The 24,084-nt window shown below is 44.4% G+C and overlaps 1 long non-coding RNA gene and 2 pseudogenes across 1 annotated transcript; 1 reads left to right on the top strand and 2 right to left on the bottom strand.

Annotated features, from left to right (window-relative positions):
* Positions 1 to 1,519: 1,519 nt before the first annotated feature.
* Positions 1,520 to 3,176, bottom strand: LOC129039225 (serine/threonine-protein phosphatase 2A catalytic subunit alpha isoform-like; annotated as a pseudogene).
* Positions 3,177 to 5,593: 2,417 nt separating this feature from the next.
* On the bottom strand, positions 5,594 to 8,527 carry LOC129006192 (ubiquitin-conjugating enzyme E2 variant 1-like; annotated as a pseudogene).
* Positions 8,528 to 10,489: 1,962 nt separating this feature from the next.
* LOC129039222 (uncharacterized) lies at positions 10,490 to 22,306 on the top strand. Its single transcript, XR_008503289.1, has 3 exons — positions 10,490 to 10,654; positions 14,757 to 14,866; positions 22,022 to 22,306. It is a non-coding gene; the product is annotated as an uncharacterized LOC129039222 (long non-coding RNA).
* The last annotated feature ends 1,778 nt before the right edge of the window (positions 22,307 to 24,084 follow it).

The following is a 24,084-nucleotide window of genomic DNA, read 5'->3' as shown; positions in this document are numbered from 1 at the left end:
GTCAGCTGGATGGCTTTGCTCCCTGTATCCCTCATCTCCCTCCTGGGACCACTGTGCTAACCAGTGAATGCCCTCGTGTTGAAGACAAGGTACAAAGAAGAAAGACCCAGACTGAGAAGTAACATGCTGTCACTTCCACTCAATCCCATTGGCCAGTGCAAGTTACGTGGCCAAGGCCGGAATCAAGAAGAGTAGAAATACACTCTGACCCTTTAGCGGCCCAAACTGCAAAGTCATATGGCAAAGATGTAGACCCAAGGAGAGGTGAAGTATTGGGTCCAGTAATGCAATCTCCTGTAGTACCTAATTTTGTACTTAGAATTTTGCAATCCTTTTCATAAAGAGCCCTCCTCACCACACACACACACACACACACACACACACACACAGACACACACACACTTATATAAACCTCAGGCTTTCACAAAACCTGGATCTGTCCCTGCTGGCTACACTCTTTAGGGTGCCTGCTTTAATAACAAACACTGCAAATAAGAGCTTCATGAGTAATTTTTTCTGAGCTCGCAAGTTTATTATGAAAAGTCTGCAGTGCTCTTGTGCAATAAAACATCATTTTACAGGAAGGGGCAAAAACAGCTCTGTTCAAAACCACTCACTAGGTTCTGACAATAACAAAGAATGGCATGGGGCTCAGATTTGAGAAGGGGACAAACTGAATGCAGGCAAGTCTTATAATTAAATTAAATGGTATCCCTGAAAATAAACAGAATGATTTCAAAACTCTTAAGTAGAGGGGAGGGCTTGGCATTTATTTTTTTAAATTTCATTAAGTTCCAGTGATCCAGTGATTGTTTTCTGCTACCCCTATGTACAGTCATGCTGAGTAAAGCTATAGCTAGATAGATGTTAAATTGTATTCACAAAGTGAATTTACATCTTATTATCTGCGGTCTCTCAAAGAAAGCAAAAGTAACTGCAAACACCATGTTGCTCCAGCATACAATGAACTGGTTCATTCTAAAGTGATCACGGCTTGGTGACAAAAAGCTTTGTATTTTTATATGGCACAGCTTTTGGTCCATGTGAAAACAAATTTTTTAAATGTTAACTATTTTCTGACACTTTGGAGTTACTGTTGCTGTCCCCATTTCCATTAAGTCAATATACAATTCATGGCAATCCTGTTCAAGTTTAAAATTCTTTTTCTTTTTTTTTTTTTTTTGAGATGGATTTTTGGTCTCCTCTCCCAGGCTGGAGTGCAATGGCATGATCTCGGCTCACTGCAACCTCTGCCTCCTGGGTTCAAGCGATTCTCCTGCCTCAGCCTCCCCAGTAGCTAGGATTACAGGCGCATGTCACCATGCCCAGCTAATTTTGTGTTTTTAGTAGATTTTAGTGTATTTTGTATTTTTAGTAGATTTTAGTGTATTTTGTATTTTAGTTTCACCATGTTGGCCAGGCTGGTCTTGAACTCCTGACCTCAGGTGATTCTCCTGCCTCGGCCTCCCAAAGTGCTGGGATTACAGGCGTGAGCCACCGCGCCCAGCTTAAAATTTCATTACAGGAAGTAATCTGGGGTACAATGAGTAACATGTGGCTTGCCTCTGTGAGGTGCTGGGTCAAACTGCAAAAAAAGAGTATTTTAGAGTATTATCAAGTTCCATGATTGCAGCGTGATTACCACAACGATAGCAATAGTTTGGAGTACTGAAGATGGCTACTACATTCCAGTCTTGACACCAGTTATGTCCCACCATCACCAGCTGGTGAGCTCTAGACACCAACCGGAGGCCATTGGCATGATTAAATGTCTCAGAAGTATCTTGCCCAAAGGTGTAACCATCTCCTCAAAGAGATATACCCCAGCTACCATGGTCATCTGGATCTGAGTATAGTAAGTCACCCATTGGACCTTCATGGGGAATTTTCTGTAGGCAATTCAGTGTTCTGATGTGATACAGTGTATCTACAGATGGCGACAGGCCACCATGGAGACGGAAGAGCTGCCCATCCACCAAGGCAGTGAGAGGAAGATGGCCTGTAAAGGCTGGGCATGGTGGCTCATGCCTGTAATCCCAGTGCTTTGGGAGACCAAGGCAGGTGGATCACTTATGCCCAGGAGTTCAAGACCAGCCTAAGCAACATGGTGAAAAACTCATCTCTACAAAAAAATACAAAAAATTAGCCGGGCATGATGGTGCACGCCTGTAGTCCCAGCTACCCGGGAGGCTGAAGTAGGAGGCTCACTTGGGCCAAGGAGATTGAAGCTGCAGTGAGCCATGTTTGTGCCATTGGACTCCAATCTGGGTGGCCCAGTCTTTGAAAAAAAAAAAATCTGGAAAATATTTCTAAACATTTGCATTTCCATGTTTTCTTAAACACTCATCATAGGAACCATAAACTTGTGTGATCTGCCTGCTGTCATGATTCCTTGGAAGAATGGTGATGCATTCATGGTAGGAAACCTTAAGAGCTAGGAGCAGCATAACTATTTCAATTGAATAATATCCTCTGTCAACATAATCTCCTGTAAACAAGTAATTTGTATCGGGTAATTTTCTATTATTATTATTATTTTTTTTTTTTTTTGCTATATTGCCCAGGCTGGTCTTGAACTCCAGGACTCAAGCAATCCACCTGCCTTGGCCTCTGAAAATGATAGGATTACAGGTGTGAGCCACCACATCCAGCCTGTATCTGGTAATTTTCTTTATTTTATTTTTTATTTTTTTTTATTTTTTGAGACGGAGATCTCTATCACCCAGGGTGGAGTGCAGTGGCACGCTCTCGGCTCACTGCAACCTCCACCTCCCAGGTTCAAGTGATTCTCCTGCCTCAGCCTCCTGAGTAGTTGGGAAGCTAACTTTTGTATTTTTAGTAGAGATGGGATTTCACCATGTTGGCCAGGCTGATCTCCAACTCCTGACCCCAAACGATCCACCCGCCTCAGCCTCCCAAAGTGCTAGGATTACAGGCGTGACCCATTGTGCCCGGCCATCTGGTAATTTTCTAAACAGTTCCATGAGATCATGAAATTGCCCATGCTTATCTCCAGAGACAGTGACTGGACACCAAACCTCTTGTGCATTGGATTCTTCTGTCAGGATTTCTTTAGCCTCCTTGCAGAGGCTCTTGACCTGGGACTTGGATAGCTACTTTCACTGGTTCGGCTGCTTGATCCACTGGTCCAGCTCCTTGGAGAACACCTCATCCATGATGCCACCTGCCCGAGCTGGCTGCTGCACACAGGCCACATGCTTCTGTGGCCACTGACAGTTGCTCAGTGCTGGTGCTGGCCCACAGACTCTCCACAGTGCTCGGCCAACAACTGCTGTGTCTCTTCCCTACTCACTCTGGCTCCAGAGCTTGGTTCTCTGAAATCGTGAGTATTTCGAAATACTTGACACAACAAAGTTCAATCGAGTTCAAAGTCCACTTACATCATTTCAAGCAATTTCATTCATTCATGCCAGAAAAGCAAGTACTGTTAGAGTCTTTCATTAAAATTTCAATTTCATTTTAAAATTTTGCTCAGGAATTTTGTGTAGCTGTTTCAAACACAAAATCTAAAAATTGATGTGCACAGAAGGAAGCTCAGATCTCTAAATAAAACTTTTGAAAAGATTTTGTTTGGAAGTATTTCCAAATTCAACATTTAATATCTTTGCTAATTGTTTTTCAGGGGGATCCCAGGCCCATGAAATTAGATGATTATAATCCTTGGTTTATGGCACATTCTTTTTTTTTTTTTTTTTTTGAGACAGAGTATTTTACTATGTCACCCAGGCTGGAGTGCAGTGGTGCGATCTCAGCTCACTGCAATCTCCGCCTCCTGGGTTCAAGTGATTCTCCTGCCTCAGCCTCCCGAGTAGCTGGGATTACAGGTGCGCGTCACCACGTCCAGCTAATTTTTTTGTGTGTTTTTAGTAGAGATGGGGTTTCACTACATTGGCCAGGCTGTTCTCGAGCTCCTGACCTCAAGTGATCTGCCTGCCTCGGCCTCCCAAAGTGCTGGGATTACAGGCATGGGCCACAACGCCTGGGCAATGGCACATTCATAACAGGTCCAGGGCCAGCACGGTGGCTTATGCCTGTAAGCCTAACACTTTAGGAGGCTGAGGCAGGAGGATGGCTTGAGCCCAGGAGTTCAAGACCAGCCTGGGCAACATAGGGAGACCCTATCACTACAAAAAATAATAACAAATTAGTTGGATGTGTTGGCATGAGCCTATATTCCTAGCTACTTGTGAGGCTGAGATGGAAGGATTGTTTGAACCCAGAAGTTCGAGGCTGAAGTGAGCTGTGATTGTGCCAATGCGCTCCAGCCTGGGTGACAAAGTGAGACCCTGTCTCTAAAAACACTTTGTCTCTGAAAAAAAAGAGAAAAAAGAAAAGAAAAAAAGAGGCCAGCCCTGGTAGTGGCTCATGCCCATAATTCCAGCACTTTGGGACACCAAGGTAGGAGGATTGCTTGAGGATTTTGAGACCAGCCCAGGCAACATAGGGAGATCCTCCCCTCTACAAAAAACAGAAAAAATTAGCTGGGCAGAGTGTCACAGGCCTGTAGTCCTAGATACCTGGGAGGCCGAGGTGGGAGGATAGCTTGAGCCTGAGAGGTTAAGGCTGCGTGAGCCATGATTGTGCCACTGCTCTCCAGCCTGGGGCTTAGAGCAAGACCACTTCTCCAAAACAAACAAATAATAATAATGTAACATCTCACCCCAAACCAAAGCTAGTACCTTGACTTTTTAGGTACAAATAACCATACATGCATCCCCTGCAGCATAGATCCTGGACATTTTGCTTTTGTGGGCCTCTTCCTAAACACACATATACACGTGCACAAAAATATATATGTATACCACACGTGTACAAAAATATATATGTATACATATATTTTATGATTGCATTGGTAATAAAGAATATGATGTTATATAGTAAAACATTTTCTTTGAACCAAAAAGTTCATTAGTTTCTTCTGATTAAAAAGATAATAATAATGGCAGGGTGTGATGGCTCACTTCTGTAATCCCAGCACTTTGGGAGGCTGAGGCAGGTGGATAATGAGCTCAGGAGTTCGAGACCAGCCTGGGCAACATAGCAAGGCCCCGTCTTTACAAAAAATGCAAAAATTAAAAATTAGTCGGGCATGGTGGCGCGTGTCTGTAGTTCCAGCTACTCGGGAGGCTGAGGCACGAGAATCGCTTGAACCAGGAGGCAGAGGTTGCAGTGAGCTAAGATAGCACAACTGCACTCCAGCCTGGGCGACAGAGTGAGACTCTGTCTCAAAAAGCAAAACAAAACAAAACAAAAAACACATTTTCATGGACCCCTAAAAGTATTGTGGGCCCTAGGCACGGTGCCTATGGTGCTTCATGGATGAGTCAGCCTTCCTTCCCTGGCACCAGGTCCCCATCAGCCTGGGTCCTGTCCGCTCACCATTCTCATTTTCCTTGTTATAATTTCTTGCAATAATATGTATTCCTTAAGAGTACATTTTTGGTTATAGCACAACTTATATGTTTCAAATGGACAAAAATTAGTATCATTTACGGTATCTTAAGATAAATTTCCTTTGAATGAGCTTCTTTTCCTGTACTTTCAGGTCTACGAGATGTATCTAGAAAATTTACTACTGTGGAAAATGAAGTCTTTTAAAGCAAACTCCAGGGGGAAGGAAGAGGGCCTGTCGTTTTCCTTTTGGATAATTGCTGTAATGCTGTCCTTCAGGCGGCTTGAGGGAGTTTCATGTTTTCACTAGACATCTTTAGGCGCTGAAGCTCTTGCAGGACAACTTTGATGTTACATGGATTCTGCCATTTTGCTAGCACTAATAAGGTTCTTGGTCCACCACTCCATTAGAACTACTAACTCCATTCTTATTAATTTTTGTTACAAATCTTACAAAGGGAGGTGCTGTGGAGTATTTAGGTCCATATTCTATTTTCATAGCTGCATATTCTATTTTCATAAATTGGCTACCATCTTGTGTTGCTGTTGCTCAAAGGCTCAAAAGAGTACTTTTAATGTTAGTCATTTTTAACTTCGCGAAATAATATAATCTTTTTTTCCCCCCCAGATACGGAGTCTTGCTCTGTCACCCAGGCTGGAGTGCAGTGGCACAATCTCAGCTCACTGCAACCTCTGCCTCTCGGGTTCAAGCGATTCTCCTGCCTCAGCCTCCCGAGTAGCTGGGATTACAGGTGCACACCACCACGCTCAGCTAATTTTTTGTATTTTTAGTAGAGACTACGGGGTTTCACTACGTTGTCCAGGCTGGTCTCAAACTCCTGACCTTGTGATCTGCCCACCTCAGCCTCCCAAAGTGCTGGGATTACAGGCGTGAGCCACTGTGCCCAGCCTATAATCTTTTGAGATCTACTTTTCTCGGTTACTATTAGATTGGCAAGATTAATTCATATCTGAGGCATGTCCGTGCAGTTCATTCATCTTGATTGCTGTCTATTGTGTACCATACATGAGCGTATCAAGGTCTATTCATCACTGTCCTATCCCATTTAGCATAGCTTGTGTTTTCATCCTTTCCTACAGGAAAAAAACAACCCCAATACTTTAATGGCTTATTGTAGCAAACATTTATTTCTAGTTCTCATTCTGTGAGGCCAAAAGTCAGCTGCAGCTCTGCTAGGAAAGGGTCTTTTTCCAACAAAGAGGCCTAGCAAGGTGAAGAGGGAATTAATAATTATGAGCAAATGCAACTGATCCCAGATGGTTTCCAGTTTTACTGAATGGACAGCGCAGCTAGGGTAAAACTGCTGGGTCATAAGCTATAAGAATGTTTGGTTTTAGAAGATTATGCCAGACTTTTCCATAATGGTGTCACCAATTTAAATTCCCACCAGCAATGTGCAAGAGATCCTGGAGCTCTACATCCTTCCAACACTCCATATTATCAAACTTTAAACTGTTGCAAATTGAATGGATGTAAAATGGTGTTTCACTGAGCCTTGGTTTGCATTTTCCTGATCACTAACAACGTTTGACATCTCTTTAAACTTACTGGCTATATGTGTTTCTTCTCTTAAATGCCTGCTCGGCCAGGCATGGTGGCTCACGCCTGTAATCCCAGCACTTTGGGAGGCTGAGGGGGGTGGATCACCTGAGGTCGTGAGCTCGAGATCAGCCTGACCAACATGAAGAAACCCCGTCTCTACTAAAAATACAAAAACTTAGCCAGGCGTGGTGGCGCGTGCCTGTAATCCCAGCTACTTGGGAGGCTGAGGCAGGAGAATCACTTGAACCCAGGAGGTGGAGGTTGTGATGAGCCGAGATTGTGCCATTGCACTCCAGCCTGGGCAACAAGAGCAAAACTCTGTCTCAAAACAAAAAACAAAAACAAAAAACTCCTGCTCATACCTTTTGTGTCCATTTTTCTTTCTTACTGAATTGTAGAAGTTTTGTTTTGTTTTGTTTTGTTTTTTTAAGGGGCTTGCTCTGTCCCCTAGACTAGAGTGCAGTGGTATGATCATGGCTCACTGTAGCCTCAACCTCCCTGGGCTCAGGTCATCCTCCCACCTCAGCCTCCCGAGTAGCTGGGACCACAGGCACTCCACCTATATTTTCTACTAATAGTTTTAAAGTTTTATTTTTGAAATTTAAGTCCTTAAACCATCTAGTGTGGACCTTTGTTTATGTTGTGAAGTAATTTTTTCAGCTCTGTTTATTGGCCCATCCTCCCTTTCTTCACTGTGATAGGCCACTCCTGCCACATATATATATACCACATATATGTGGATCTGATTCTGGTCTCTCTACTCCTTGTCAGGGGTCAATGTGTCTGTCCCTATGTGGATACCGTACTGTCTTAATGGCTGTAGCTTCATCGTGGGTCCTGATTCCTGGCAGGGGTGACAAACCCTGCCCCACCCCACCCCCGCTACTCTGCCCAGTAACAGGGAGAAGCACCCTGTGCTGGCTCTGCTCCTTCCAAATAAGTGGCCTCAGGCATACTGTCTATTTCCCTTTTGAATCTTGGTATTCTTGTGCGTAAACCAGGGAGTAATGATTCTACCTCATAAGAATGTTCTGAGGATCCAATAAGACTGTACATAAATAAAGCTTCTGGCACAACGCCTATTTGTTGGGCCTGAATGTTTGTGAAATGGGGTCCAGAGACGTTCAATGACATGCTCAAGGTCACAGGACCAGATCCATACTATGCTGTCTTCTCACTGCTGAGCTTCAAAGACCATTTCCAGACAAGATAGCCTTCTCACGAGTCTTTCTTCCATTTTCTTCCCTTCCAGAAAAAAACAAAGGTGAGAAAGAAAGAAAGAAAGAAAGAAAGAAAGAAAGAAAGAAAGAAAGAAAGAAAGAAAGAAAGAAAGGAAGAAAGAAAGAAAGAAGGAAAGAAAGAAAGAATCTATTTCCAAAAGCTCACAGCATACCACAGTTCCCAATGACTGCATCTTTTTTGGCTTTTTCTTATCTAATGGGAACAGAATGAACTGGATCAGGGTTTCTCTAACAATGTTGGAGAGGAAGTCAGGTTTATTTAAAATTTAACTTCTTTTGGCTCTGTTACCACTGGCCTTGGCTGAGCCATGGCTCGAGGGCATCCGAAAGCAATGAGATCTGGGCATGGTTTCCAGGAGAGTCCCTGGGAGCAAGTTCAGTGTCCCTGAACTTGTCATCATGAAAATTGCAGTGGCCTTGAGGGTTAATCACTGAAGTCAGCATGTAAAGCTGGGTCTGCATCTGTGTTGTTCCCTCTGTCTCTCCTGATCCCACACAGCCAAGACACAGAGCAGGTGCGCAGTGTGGAATAAACAAAGGAAAGTGGGCAGAAAGATTTACAGTCACCTTGAGGAGACGGTTTGACCTCATTGTAGAGACATTAACAGAGCCAAAGAAAGGGTGTGCAGCTTCTCAGGAGATTTGTTGCTATTATAGTGAGAAAGGTTTGGAAAAGATTATGAGCATGTTCAAAGTTACGATAATTAAAGCGTGTTAGCTCAGACACTGAAGACAAAAAGTAGAGTGGAATTGAATTCACAAATAGACCAAAACACATAAGAAAATCTGGTGTATGATAAGGGTGGCATTTCACATATGTAAGGGGAAACTACAGGTTGATGAGCCATCTGGAAAAAAAGCAAACTGAATCTCTAACTTACTGCATGCACTGAAATAAATTCCAGATGGATTAAGTATGCATTGGTAAAAAACAAAACCATAAACATGCTAGAAGAAAATATCAGAGAATGTTTTCCTAATCATGGAGTGGAGAAAATCTTTCTAAAATATGACACAAATCCCAGAAGTTATCAAGGAAAAGATGGACAGATCTTACTACATAAATATTTTTAAACTTCTGAAGGGGGAAAAAACATATGCAAGGCAAATGACAAACACTAAACTATAAAAAATACTGATTTGCTTTCCACATGGCAGATGAGAGCTAATAACCTGATATGCAAAGACCTCCTACAAATCAACTTAAAAAGAAAAAAAAAGTACAGGCCAGGTGCAGTTGCTGACACTTGTAATCCCAGCACTTTGGGAGGCCAAGGCGGGCAGATCACAAGGTCAGGAGTTCGAGACCAGCCTGGCCAACATGGTGAAACCCCATCTCTACTGAAGACACAAAAAATTAGCCTGGTGTGGTGGCACACACCTGTGACCCCAGCTACTTGGAAGGGTGAGGCAGGAGAATCACTTGAACCTGGGAGGTGGAGGTTGCAGTGAGCCGAGATCACGCCATTGTACTCTAGCCTGGGCAACAGGGTGAGACTCTGCCTCAAAAAAAAAAAAAAATTAATTAATTATTTTAAAAGATTTAAAAAGTACAAAGGAAGGAAGAAAACCATGAGTAAGAAAAATATAACCAGGCGTGGTGGCTCATACCTGTAATCCCAACACTTACAGAGGCCTAGGCAGGTGGTTCAGTTGAGGTCAGTAGTTCAAGACCAGCCTAGGCAACATGGTAAAACCCTGTCTCTACCAAAAATACAAAAATTAGCCAGGCATGGTGGTGGGCGCCTGTAGCCCCAGCTACTTGGGAGGCTGAGGCAGGGGAATCACTTGACCCTGGAAGGAGGAAGTTGCAGTGAGCCAAGATCACACCACTGCACTCCAGCCTGGACAATAGAGTGAGACTCTGTCTCAAAAAAAGAAAAGAAAAGAAAAATAGACAAACGACATGGGAAAATACACTTTATAGAAGATGACATTCAAATGGCCAATCAACTCAGGAAGAGATGTTTGACTCCACAGAAATCCAAATGAAAACAACAATGGGATAATATATTTCATGTATCAGACTGCAAAAATTAAAAGGCACCCAGTGCTGGGGAGAGTGTCAGTTGGTCTCTCATCACTCCTGGGGCAAATGCAAATTGCAACATTATTTTTGGAAAGAAATTCATCTATTTCATCAGAACTTTATATTTATGTGCCCTTTGACCAAATCCATTCCACCTTTGAGAATTTATTTTATTGAAATAATGGCAAAAGTGAGCAAAGAGAAATATATAGGGGTTCTTTGCAGCATTGTTTATAATAACAAAAGACAGGAATTGCATGTGTATCGCCAGAGAATTGGGTACTTCATGGTATGTCCATACTATACAGCTGATAAAAAGAATGAGGAAGATCCATCTACACCTGCCAACATGGAAAGACGGGCACATCTTAGTTCTCCGTTTGGAAGACAAAGCAATTTGAATAACAGGTATATTATATATCTATAAGATATATTATTATATAGATAACATGTTATAACAGGTATTTTTATATGTTTAATATTATATATATATATACTTTTTTTTTTGAGACAGAGACTTGCTCTAACCTTCAGGGTGGAGTGTAGGGGCGCGATCTCAGCTCACTGCAACCTCCATCTCATCAAGCGATTCTCATGCCTCAGGCTCCCAAGTAGCTGGGATTACAGGCGCGTGCCATCACACCCAGCTAATATTTTGTATTTTTAGTAGAGACAGGATTTGACGGGGTTTCACCATGTTGGCTAGGCTGGTCTCAAACTCCTGACCTCGGGTGATCCACCCTCCTCAGCCTCCCAAAGTGCTGGGATTACAGGTGTGAGCCACCACGACCGGCCTAATATTTTATTATATTTTTATTTATATTTTGAAAATGATCTCTTGGCCAGGCACAATGGCTCATGCCTGTAATCCCAGCACTTTGGGAGGCCGAGGTGGGTGGATTACCTGAGGTCAGGAGTTCTAAGACTAGCCTGGCCAACATGGCAAAATCCCGTCTCTATTAAAAATACAAAAATTAGCTGTGCATGGTGGCACATGCCTGTAATCCCAGCTACTCGGGAGGCTGAGGCATGAGAATGGCTTGAACCCGGGAGACAGAGGTTGCAGTGAGCTGAGATCACATCATTGGACTCCAGCCTGGGCAACAAGAGTGAAACTCCGTCTCAAAAAATAAAAAAATAAAAAAGAAAGAAAATAATCTCTCTAGTTCTTTCCACATACATTTGTATATAAAAACACATACACATATGTATCTATATGATTATAATATCTATTATGTATACCTGGAAATTAACATACTGAAGTGTTAACAGTGAGATAGACTGAAGGCAAAGATTGAAATTCATTTTATTTCTCTATCACTGAAATTTTTTCATTGAGCACATTACTACTTTTGTAACAATGTTAAAAATCATCTTTATTAAAAATTATTTTAAGGTCAAGGCAGACGGATCACTTGAGGTCAGGAGTTTGAGACCAGTCTGGCCAACATGGTGAAACTCCATCTGTACTAAAAATACAAAAATTAGCTGGACATGGTTGCACGCACCTGTAATCCCAGCTACTCAGGAGGCTGAGGCAGAATTGCTTGAACCCAGGAGGCAGAAGTTGCAGTAGATCGAGCTCCCACTATTGCACTCCAGCCTGGGCGGTAGAGCAAGTCTTCGTGTCAAAAAAAAAAATTATTTTAACTGATGTTATGGTTACTAAAAGTCGGCCTGGAAGGACAGATGACTCCCAGACTGCTAACAAACAGGGTTTTCTCCCGGACCACGTTTCCCTCCCCTGGCTATTAGAGGTTTCCCACCAAGACTCCTGGCTTCCTTTCAGAGCTAAGAGAGCCAAAGGGGCCCTTGTGTTGCCCAGGGCTCGCTGCAGCATAGTAAACATGCCCTAAATGCAGTGCAGGCCCACCCTTAACAATAAAGCGACACTATCCAGCAGCCCTTTTGCAGAGTGCGGGAATAGCAGCCTCCCCTTCCCACCCCATACTGTGAGCTTCCCTAGGGCAGACACCAGGGCTAACTGTTGTCTGTATTCCTAGCAGCCAGCACAGATAATGTTACCCGAGCTAATTTATTAACACAAACACAGACTAACATAACTCGCCCACCAGGCAGATGGCGAAGCCTGGCTATAAAACTGGCACAAGGAAGAGAGAAAATTGATTAGCAATGAGTCACCAATGGCAGGAAAGCATGAAGGAGAAAAGGCAGATACACGAAGTCTGTCTACCAGCTGGTCCTTTTTTAGAAAGGGAGAAGGCAGACAGTGCCCCCTACAGGGCTAATGGAAATGGCATCTGCCCTTTTTAGGAAGGAGGGCAGAGGTAGGTAGGGTTGGAGGGGTGGGGAGGTGGGTGCGGGCTATGCTGTATAGAATACATCCTGCAATGCCAGTGGGTGAGACTGTAGATCATGTTGCCACTGATGACATCTGGTGGAAACAGCATTTGTGGTGGAGATAACATAATAATATAGCATGTGCGGCACCGTGCTACAGCCCAAAAGAAATGGAAAGAATGGCAAGAAGTACTTGTTTGTCCCTGTGTCCCCAGCACCAGGGGCCTGGCACAGAGCAGGGGCTCACTAGAAGCTTGAGAAGGAAGGAAGCCAGGGACTGAGGTAAGGAGGGAGGGCAAAGGGAGGAGACAGGGAAAATGACGCAAGGACCAAGGAGCTCTTTTCTTTATTTTCCTTTTTCTTTTCTTTTTTTTTCTTTTTTCTTTTTCTTTTTTTTTTTTTTGTGACAGGGTCTTGCTCTGTCACCTAGGCTGGAGTGTACCGGCGCAATCATGGCTCATAGCAGCCTCTACCTCCTGGGTTCAAGCTATCCTCCTGCCCCAGCCTCCCAAGCAGCTAGAACTACAGGTGTGTGCCACCATACCCAGCTAATTTTTTAAAAATATTTTGTAGAACCATGGAATACTATGCAGCCATAAAAAAGAATGAGATCAGCTGGGCATGGTGGCTCATGCCTGTACTTACTCCCAGCACTTTGGGAGGCCGAGGTGGGTGAATCACGAGATCAGGAGTTCAAGACCAGCCTAGCCAATATGGTGAAACCCCGTCACTACTAAAAATACAAACAATTAGCTGGGTGTAGTGGTGGGCACCTGTAATCCCAGGTACTCGCGAGGCTGAGGCAGGAGAATCACTTGAATCCGGGAGGCAAAGTTTGCAGTGAGCTGAGGTCGCACCACTGCACTCCAGCCTGGGAGACAAAGTGAGACTGCATCTCAAACAAAAAAAAAAAAAAGAGAGAGAGATCATGTCCTTTGCAGGGACATGGATGGAGCTCAAAGCCATTATCCTCAGCAAACTAATGCAGAAACAGCAAACCAAATACTGCATGTTCTCACTTACAAGTGGGAACTGCATTATGTTAACACATGGACACATGATGGGGGGGCAACAACACACACTAGGACCTGTCGGAGGGTGGGAGGTGGGAGAAGGGAGAGCAACAGGAAGAAAAGCTAACGGATGCTGGACTTAATACCTGAGTGACGGGATGATCTGTGCAGGAAACCAACATGGCACACGTTTACCTATGTAGCAAACCTGCACATGCTGCACCTGTATCCCTGAGCTTAAAATAAATGTTGGAAATTTTTTAAAAAAAGAAAAGAGAAGAAAAAATCTTTTGTAGAAACAGGGTCTCACTATGTTGCTCAGGCTGGTCTTGAACTCCTGAGCTCAAGCAATCCTCTCGTCTTGGTCTCCCAAAGTGCTGGAATTACAGGCGTGAGCCACCGTGCCTGGCTGAGGAAGGTCTTTTCTAGTTTTATGACATGAGGGGATCCTTTGAGGGGGTTCCTGGAAGGCTGCCTCGACTTCACTGCCCCTCCTTGGGCTTCCACATTCTTATCTGTATGTTGAGTATGGCAGGAGGAGAGATAAAAGGCTGGACTAGCTTAGTGATTCTGACCTGGAACCCAGAACCCTAGGGAACTCTGAAGATAGAATGGGTACCATGAGCTATATTAGGACTTCTAAATGCATAACAAGAATGCGTAAGCATTTGCTCAGGATGAAACTCTATGTGCTGATGGACCAGGTATCTTTCTTTTGGGCTGGAACTCCATCACTCCCAAGGAACAGAGAAGCGTTTGAATCAAGTCCACTCTACAGGAAGACGGGCCAGGGTTAGACCACAGTCAGTCACGTGCCTTTGAGCAAGTGACTTAGCCTCTTTTGGGTGTCAGTTTTCTCCTAAGTAAAATGGGGGTGATAAGACCCCACTCAGAGGTTTCTAGTGGCGATTGAATGAGCTAGCACATGTAAAGCACTTGGCACGGAGGCTGGCCCAGAGTCAGCCCTCCGCAAATAGTAGTTGCTATAATGATTAATGCAGAATAGGGAGTCTGAACATCTCATGCTAATCAAAAACTCTGATAGGAGCTAGATAGATAGATAGATAGATAGATAGATAGATAGATAGATACATAGATAGATAGATAGATAGATAGATTCATAATAGTAGGAAATAAATGAATGATTAATTATTTAGGGCAGCTTGTTTGGAAGACGATGTCTTTTTTTCAAATAGGGATGGAGTCTCGCTTTGTTGCCCAGGCTGCAGCCTCGACCTCCTGAGCCCAAGCAATCCTCCTACCTCACCTGAGTATTTGCAGTACAGGTGCAAGCAACCACGCCCAGGTAATTTTTTTTTTAATTTTTGTTTTTTATAGAGACGGGCTCTCACTAGATTGCCCAGGATAACAACGTCTTTTAAAACATGAAACCTCTTGGATAGGAGAGTATTTAAGGTCAACTAAAAACAATAAAAAAATTTAAAGAGAAGAAAACATGAGACCATACTTAGAAGTCACAAGAGCGAACTTTGTAGGACAAAGGCTGAGCCCCTGTGTCAGGTCCCTTCAAGCTGGAGTTCAATAAGAGACTAAGCTCTCCTACTTCTGGGTCTTGGCACAGTTCTCTCTTTTTGAACTGATTGATTGACTGATTGAGACAGGATCTCACTCTGTTAGCCCAGGTTGGAGTGCAGTGGTGAGAATATGATTCACTGCAGCCTCAACTTCCTGAGCTCAAGCAATCCTCCCAACTTAGCCTCCAGAGTAGCTGGGACCACAGACACCAGCCACCCTGCCAGGCTAATTTAAAAAAAAAATTTTTTTTTTTTTAGGAGTCAGTGTCTTGCCATGTTGCCCAGTCTGGTCTCAAACTTCTGGGTTCAAGCAATCCTCCCACCTTGGCCTTCCAAAGTGCTGGGATTACAGGTGTGAGCCACTGCACCCAGCCTGTTCTGTCTTTTTAGAATGACTTTCTCTCCCTTTTTTATCTGGTTGACTCCTAGACACTGCCTCCAGGAAGGCTTCTGTGCTTGGCCCTTGGCTCCCTTGAGTCAGTGCCTTTCGGCAGCTTGCTGGATCGTCCTTTGAAGGCACTTGCTATAGTGTGCAGTGTTTTCTTAGACCAGCAACTCTCACCCTTGACACCATCAGAATCACCAGAGGGGCTTGTTAGAACAGAGATCGCTGGCCACGGGCCCCAGTGTCTGATTCAGCAGGTCTGCAGTGGGTCCCGAGAATCTGAGTCTACACATTCACAGGAGATGCCAGGCCTCCTGACCCGGGGAACACACTTTGAGAACCGCTGGCTTAGACCACATGCTCTAGGACAGCAGGGATCTTGCCTATTTGTTCCCCCACTGCACCTCCAGCAGCACCTCACAGTCTCAGCCATTACATGGAAAGACAAAGTCAAATAACAAGACGTAATGTACAAGATTTCCCAAGGCCTGTGTGCTGAGCACACAGGTCATGCCCCGGCTGGAGGTGGAACTGTCTCCGAGAGCGCCAGGCGAGTGCCCAGCAGGAGCAGTCCGGGAATGGCAGGAGGGCCGTGCTCTGGGTCAGAGCGCCCTCTGGTGCCAACATCTCAACTCTGCACCGGGAGCTGAAATTAGATGGGTGACATCAAGGCAGACCCCAACCGACCTCCCAGCCCCTGGTTTTCCCCTCTCAACCTCGTCCATGTCACCACCAGGAGTAACTTGCTAAAGCCCAGCTCTGACCCTACTCGCCTTTGCCCCTCTCCCACCTTCAGCCCCGCACTTGGCTCTCCACTGCCTTCTGGACAAACCTCAGCATTCAAGGTCCTTGGCTGTCCTCTGGTGACTCTCTTGCTTTCTGTCCTTCAGTATCCTGTGGCTCTCCTCAGGCACTCTTTAATTTGTCCACACCAGGCATGTCATGGACTTTATGCCTTCTTACAAGCTATTCCTAACAGGACTGCAACCCCACCTTCTCCTCTGGAGAAACTGGTCCTTTTTAATGTCAAATGTGGCCTCTTCCATGAAGCCTTCCTGGATTCTCCCAGGCAGAAGTGATTGTTTCTTCCTTTGTGTCTGTATAGCCTAGTGCACAGGCCACTGCGGAATGGGGTCTGGGTCCTCCTTGAGACTATGAGCTCCTTCGGGCTCCTGGCTCAGCTTTGGTGTATCAATAAATGCTGGAATCTACAAAGCTGTTTTCCCTCTTCAAAGCTAAAACCCACTGTCTACTACCTAAGTCTGCATAGATCTTTAGATATTCAATCATTTATTCAACCAGCAAATATACTTGAGGCCTTTTTTCTTCTTCTTCTTCTTCTTTTTTTTTTTTTTTTTTGATGGAGTTTCAAGCCCAGGCTGGAGTGCAATTGCATGACCTCAGCTCACTGCAACCTCTGCCTCCCGGGTTCAAGCGATTCTCCTGCCTCAGCCTCCTGAGTAGCTGGGATTACAGGCATGCGCCACCATGCCCAGCTAATTTTGTATTTTTAGTAGAGACGGGGTCTCTCTATATTGGTCAGGCTGGTCTCAAACTCCTGACCTCAGGTGATCCACCTACCTCGGCCTCCCAAAGTTCTGGGTGAGCCGCCACACCTGGTCAAGGCCTTTCTTCTGGCAGGCATTAGTCAATCCCAGTGCAGATGATACAGAGGAGAATAAAACAAGATGAAGTTCCTGGCCTCTGAGCTTATATTATGGTAGGAGAGAATGACAATAAACAAAATACTGTGTATTAAATACTGTTAAGACAAGCCGTGCTAAATGGCATAGAGAAATTAAGCGGGGTAAAGGATAGAAGTTGATGGAGTGGTTCTATTTCAGGCAGTGTGATTAAGAAAATACTGATGGCCGGGTGCAGTGGCTCACACCTGTAATCCCAGCACTTTGGGAGGCCGAGGCAGGTGGATCATGAGGTCAAGAGTTCGAGACCAGCCTGGGCAACATGGTGAAACCCTTTCTCTACTAAAAATACACAAATAAGCTGGGCATGGTGGCACGCACCTGTAATCCCAGCTACTCAGGAAGCTGAGGCAGGAGAATCGCATGAACCCGGGAGGTGGAGGTTGCAGTGAACCAAGATAGCGTCACTGTACTCTAGCCTGGGTGACAAATCGAGACTTGTCTAAAAAAAAAAAAGGAAAAAAGAAAATACTCACTGATAAGGTGGCATTTGAGCAAAGACACAAACAAAGTGCAGATGTGAACCGTGCATGTGTCTGGGGGGAGGTATTCCTGCAGCGTGCAGTCCTTGTGATAGGAACGTGCTTAGCATGCTCTAGAAACTGCAAGTTGGCTGGTGTTTTAGGTCAGGCGATCCGGAAGCAGACTCTGAGAGGATTCCTGTATAAGTGATTGATTAGTGCTCCCTTAGGGGTAGGGTGGGGAATAACCAGCAAGGGTGTAGGGGAAGCAGGGCAGGGAAGAGGAGGAAGCCAAGCAAGCGTGTGATTTCATGCAAAATCCGGAGGAAGGTAGTCTCAGCCTGATCCCACGGGGGTGGGGCGGGTTGGGGTAAGGTAGAGTCGGGTAGGAAGGGGAGCTCTGGCATGTAAGTTACACCTCAGTGTTTGTTCCAACCTAAGGCAATGTTGCTGAGACTTTCAAACTCTCCTCCCATCAACATCTGGCTAGGGTTATCCCAGGGAGCTTTTTCAAGTAAATTCTCAGGCACTTCCTCTGGGCAAAGTGGGCTCCAGTAGCGCCCTATCCAAAGAGCCATAGGTACTAGGTACTAGGTGTTGGGTACTAAGTACTAAGTGTTAAGAGAAAAAGCTTAGCAAAGTTGGGGGCACACACAACATGAAGGAAAAGGGGATCTTAAAAGGATCTGGGTAAAATGCTAACAGTACCTGTGAAAGTCAGTGAGGTTGAAGAACAGAAGTCGGAGTAGAATCGTAAGAGAAGAGATAGTCAGCTGAGGTCAGATCAGGTAAACCAATATCTGATTTCACTCAAATAGGCAATGTGCTGAGCTAAAAAATTCACAGCTCTCCTTGCATCTAGGGGTGGCCAGTTCCACGTACTCAAATGTCAATAAAAGTCAGCTGGAGGCACCTAAGAAAGCATTCATTTCCTGATAGAGGCACCACATTTTCTTCCTTGCCACTCCCTTCTTTTTGCCTGGAATGTGAACCCGAGGCTGGGGGTAAAGCAGTCATCTTGTAACCATGAGGTCACAATGAGGCAAATGTGAGAGTAAAAGCTTCGTACTAAGCATGGTGGAGGGGCCTGAGACCCTGGTGATATTGCAGAGAGGCTGCACTAGCCTGGGACGCCTGTCTCTAGACTTAATATCTTTTTTTGAAAGTTAACAAATCTCTATTTGATGAAGTCTGGCTTTCTGTTACATGCCAGTGGGCATCATCCCTGACCAATACTCCCTCCAAAGAGATAGATCTACACAGCCTCCTACATTCTGTGAGACACCTGTTCCCACTCAAATGCACTGGACGTTATAAAGCTTTTTCCAGTTTGCCAATCTTCCACGTGACAAATCCTATCTTGTTTTCTTTCTGGTTTTTGTTGTTGTTGTTGTTGTTTTGAGACAGAGTCTCACTCTGTTGCCCCGGCTGGAGTGCAATGGTGCGATCTCAGCTCACTGCAACCTCCACCTCCCGGGTTCAAGTGATTCTCCTGCCTCAGCCTCTCAAATAGCTGGGATTACAGGCGCGCGCCACCACGCCCAGCTAATTTTTGTATTTTCAGTAGAGACAGGGTTTCACCATGTTGGTCAGGCTGGTCTCGAACTCCTGACCTCAGGTGTCACCACCCACCTCGGCCTCCCAAAGTGCTGGGATTACAGGCGTGAGCCACCACACCCGGCCTATCTTATTTTATTGTGAATACGAGTTATGAGTGAGGTTGAGTATTTATATATGTTTTTCGTGCATTTGTGTTTACGTGAAACTACATGTTTTTGTGCCTTGCCCACTTCCATTTGAAGGCCAAAAAAAAAAAAAAAAAAAAAAATCCCAGTGGGCACTGGCATCTTAAGGGTTCTGAGAATTCCTGCAGCATCCAATGTGCAGTTTAACTTTAGCACAGAATTCTCCAAAATTATTTGACCACATAACGTATTTTGTCTTGGAAACCCTATTTCTATTAGTTAGGACTGAGCTTTCTAACTGGCATGCCATAAATGAGCCGCAAGCATGTTGACCTATTCAACTACTCAAAAATTGACAAGAGTCAAAACATATTTGAACACTATTAGGTAGCTTCCTCTATGAACTTCCTGAATTAGGTAATAATTATTTTGGTGGTTAAGATTTTATTCAAAGCACTTGCCGCCAGAAAGACTTTGTCATGGCCACATTGTCCCACACTCCACAGAATAGTCTAACTATGATCCTAGTCATGATTTGTTTATCTGTTTATCAGTTGCAACTGATAAATTCTTCTTCGTTTTGCAAGTACATATAAAATATTGGCTTTTCTTTAACTTAATAATTTTCTCTTATTTTTCTAACATAAAAGTATGGATATTATTATTTAATGTTATGTGTTTCCCTATAGAAAATGAGTTATTTTGGGCAGGGCATGGTGGCTCACGCCTGTAATCCCAGCACTTTGGGAGGCCAAGGCAGGCAAATCACGAGGTCAGGAGTTCAAGACCAGCCTGACCAACATGGTGAAACCACATCTCTACTAAAAATACAAATATTAGCAGGGCATAGTAGCACACACATGTAGTCCCAGCTACTTGGGAGGCTGAGGCAGGAGAATTGCTTGAACCTAGGAGGTGGAGGTTGCAGTGAGCCAAGATCGCACCACTGCACTCCAGCCTGGGCAACAGAGCAAGACTCTGTCTCAAAAAAAAAAAAAAAGAAAGAAAAGAAAATGAGTTATGTTGTTAATTTTCTCAATTGCTGTTTCTTGATTGGGGGAGCGTCTGTTGATTTTTAATGTTAACATTGAACACTGTTTGATTGTTTTTTATTTTTTTATTTTTCATTTTTGAGATGGAGTCTGGCTCTGTCACCCAGGCTGGAGTGCAGTGGCATGATCTCAGCTCACTGCAGCCTCCACCTCCCAGGTTCAAGTGATTCTCCTGCCTCAGCCTCTCAAGTAGCTGGGATTACAGGCATGCACCACAGTGCCCAGCTAATTTTTGTATTTTTAGTAGAGTCAGGGTTTGGCCATGTCGGCCAGGCTGGTCTCAAACTTCTGACCTCAAGTGATCTGCCCGCCTCGGCCTCTCAAAGTGCTGGGATTACAGGTGTGAGCCACTGCGCCCGGACACCTACAGTTTGATTCTTGATGGAATTTCAGGATGAGTTATTGTTTGCTTTTAAAAATGAAAAAATGGTCTCGGTGTGATGGCTCACGCCTGTAATCCCAGCACTTTGGGAGGCCGAGGCGGGCAGATCACTTGAGCCTAGGAGTTGGAGACTAGCCTGGGCAACACGATGAAACCCTGTCTCCACCAAAAAATACAAAAATTAGCCAGGTGTGGTGGTGCACACCTGTAGTCCCAGCTCCTCAGGAGGCTGAGGTGGGAAGATCATTTCAGCCTGGAAAGTTGGGGCTGCAGTGAGCTGTGATTGCACCACTGCACTCCAGCCTGGGCAATGGGAATGAGACCCTGTTTCAAAAAAAAAAAAGAAGGTTTCTAAAGTTAACATATACCTACTCTGACCCAATGTTTCCAGTTCTAACTATTCATTCAATAGCAACTGGTGCATATGCCCACAAAAAGACATGTGCAAGCATGTGTGTAGCAGCTTTATTCATTATAGCCCCAAACTAGAAACAGCCCAAATGTTCAACAGGTGAATGAATAAAGAAATTGTGGTATATCCATACAATGGAATACTATTTAACAATAAAAAGAAATAAACTTTAGCCATAAGCAACAACAAAGATGGATTTCTCAAACATGATACTGAGAGAAAAAAGCCAAAAAAAATAGTACGTACTATATGATTCCATTGATGCAAAGTCCTAGAACAGGCAAATCTAACCCACAGTGATAAAAGTCAGATCAGTGGTTATGAGTGAAGAAGTTAAGTCACCTTGTGGAAGGATTGAAATTGTCTCTATTTGAATCTGGTACTTTTTTGTTTTAGCAAAAAAAAAAAAATCTATAAAATAGAAATGTGGTCTTGCTATGTTGCCTAGGCTGGTTTCAAACTCCTGGCCTCAAGCAATCCTCCCGCCTCAGCCTCACAAAGTGTTGGGATTGTAGGTGTGAGCCACTGCGCCTGGCCTAAATGAGCATTTTGAATAGACTAAGATCTGTGTCTACAATGGATGAGTCTGTGTTTGCAGCAGGTGGCTACCACAACAAGGTATTAAGGTTTCACAAGATCATTCCAAAAAATCCTGAGATTTAAGCAATACATTTTTTTTTTGAGACGGAGTCTTGCTCTGTCACCCAGGCTGGAGTGCAGTGGTGCCATCTCAGCTCACTGCAACCTCCACCTCCCAGGCTCAAGCAGTTCTCCTGCCTCAGCCTCCTGAGTAGTTTGGATTGCAGGCGCGCGCCACCACCCTGACTAATTTTTGTATTTTAGTAGATATGGGATGTCAGGCCTCTGAGTCCAAGCTAAGCCATCATATCCCCTGTGACCTGCACGTATACATCCAGATGGCCTGAAGCAACTGAGGAACCACAAAAGATGACATTCCATCATTGTGATCTGTTCCTGCCCCACCCTAACTGATCGATTGACTTTATGACAACACACTCTCCTAATGCACTTTGTGATATTCCTCCGCCCTTAAGAAGGTACTTTGTAATATTCTCCCCGCCCTTGAGAATGTACTTTGTGAGATCCACCCCCTGCCCACAAAAAATTGCTCCTAAATCCACCGCCTATCCCAAACCTATAAGAACTAATGATAATCCCACCACTCTTTGCTGACTCTTTTTTCGGACTCAGCCTGCCTGCACCCAAGTGAAATAAACAGCTCTGTTGCTCACACAAAGCCTGTTGGTGGACTCTCTTCACACAGACGTGCGTGACACGGGGTTTCACCATGTTGGCCAGGCTGGTCTCAAACTCCTGACCTCAGATGATCTGCCCGCCTTGGCCTCCCAAAGTGCTGGTATTACAGGCGTGAGCCACTGCACCCAGCTGCAATACATTCTTTTTTTAAAAAAATTTAACCAGAAGCCCAAACCTCACCACACATTCTTTTATTCACAGACATGCTATTGAATATAAAGGTTTCCTTAAAGATCTGAATTCCACAATAGATGATGTAATCAAAAATGTTGAATTAAAATCCAAGCCTCTCAGCCATGTATGTTTTCAACCTTGTGTGAAGAAATAAGATGATAAAATTATTCTCTGCTGTGTCCTACAGAAATGGGATGATCCTCCAAAGGGACAGTTTTGTCTAGAGTATATGAGTTTAAGAAATAATAATTTAAAAATAAGGAGTTATGAGCTTAAAAAATAATAAAAATAAAATTAAAAAATTGTGAGTCACCCTCACTTTGCAGTGTTTTTTTGTTTGTTTTGAGACAGTGTCTTGCTCTGTTACCCTAGGCTGGGTGATAGTAGTATGATCATGGCTTACTGTAGCCTTGACCTCCCAGGCTGAAGTGATCCTCCCACTTCAGCCTCTGGAGTAGCTGGCACTACAGGTGCATACCACCATGCTAGGCTAATTTTTACTTTTTGTAGAGATGAGAGCTCCCTATGTGGCCCCAGATGGTCTCGAACTCCCAGCTTCAAGCGATCCTCCCGCCTTGGCCTCCCACAGTGCTGGGATTATAGGTGTGAGCCACCACACCCAACCTACTTTGCAACTTCTTTGAAAGATAGTAATTGGCTTCAAAATCTGACATACTTAGTTGGCATTTTTGATGCTCTGAATGATCCTAATCAAAAGTTTAAAATCATATGAAAGTCTATTTGTGCAGAAAAGGTTAACTGCCTGGGGTTCCCAAATCTTACACATGCCAAAGGTCTTCAGGACCCATCCCTTGACCCGCTCCTGGAAGATCACCTGTGAGCCCTTGGAATATCCTGTCGGATAAGAGTGCTTTCGTATGCTGAGGCCTTGAACAACACTTTATCAATTTGACCTCTGGGGGTTGGAAACTGAGGAGCTAAGATCAGCCCGGCAGGTTCTGCATTCCTGTGTGACTGACCCTTAATTAAAAACACGGTGGGGTGTGGTGGCTCATGCCTGTAATCCCAGCACTTTGGGAGGCGGAGTTTGGGTGAATCACTTGAGGTCAGGGGTTCAAGACCAGCCTGACCAACATGATGAAACCCTGTCTCTCCCAAAAATACAAAAAATTAGCCAGGAGTGGTGGCACACGCCTGTAATCCCAGTTATTCAGGAGGCTGAGGCAGGAGAATCACTTGAACCGGGGAGGCAGAGGTTGCAGTGAGCCAAGATCATGCCACTGCACTCCGGCCTGGGAGACAGAGCAAGACTCCGTCTTAAAAATAAAAAATAAAAATAAATACATAAAAATCCTAGACACCAAAGCTAGCTGAGATTCCCTGGTCGGCAACACTTCATCCATGTTTTCAAATATCATTGCTGGGAGAATTAGGTGCTATCTATGTGTCTCCACTGGAGGACAATGAGAACCTTGAGCTTGGTTTCTCCTGGACTT

The sequence above is a fragment of the Pongo pygmaeus genome, chromosome 1 (assembly GCF_028885625.2).
Source record: "Pongo pygmaeus isolate AG05252 chromosome 1, NHGRI_mPonPyg2-v2.0_pri, whole genome shotgun sequence".
Lineage (NCBI taxonomy): Eukaryota > Metazoa > Chordata > Mammalia > Primates > Hominidae > Pongo > Pongo pygmaeus.
Note: the sequence above shows the minus strand (reverse complement) of the source record. Positions and strands in the feature narration are given on the sequence as shown.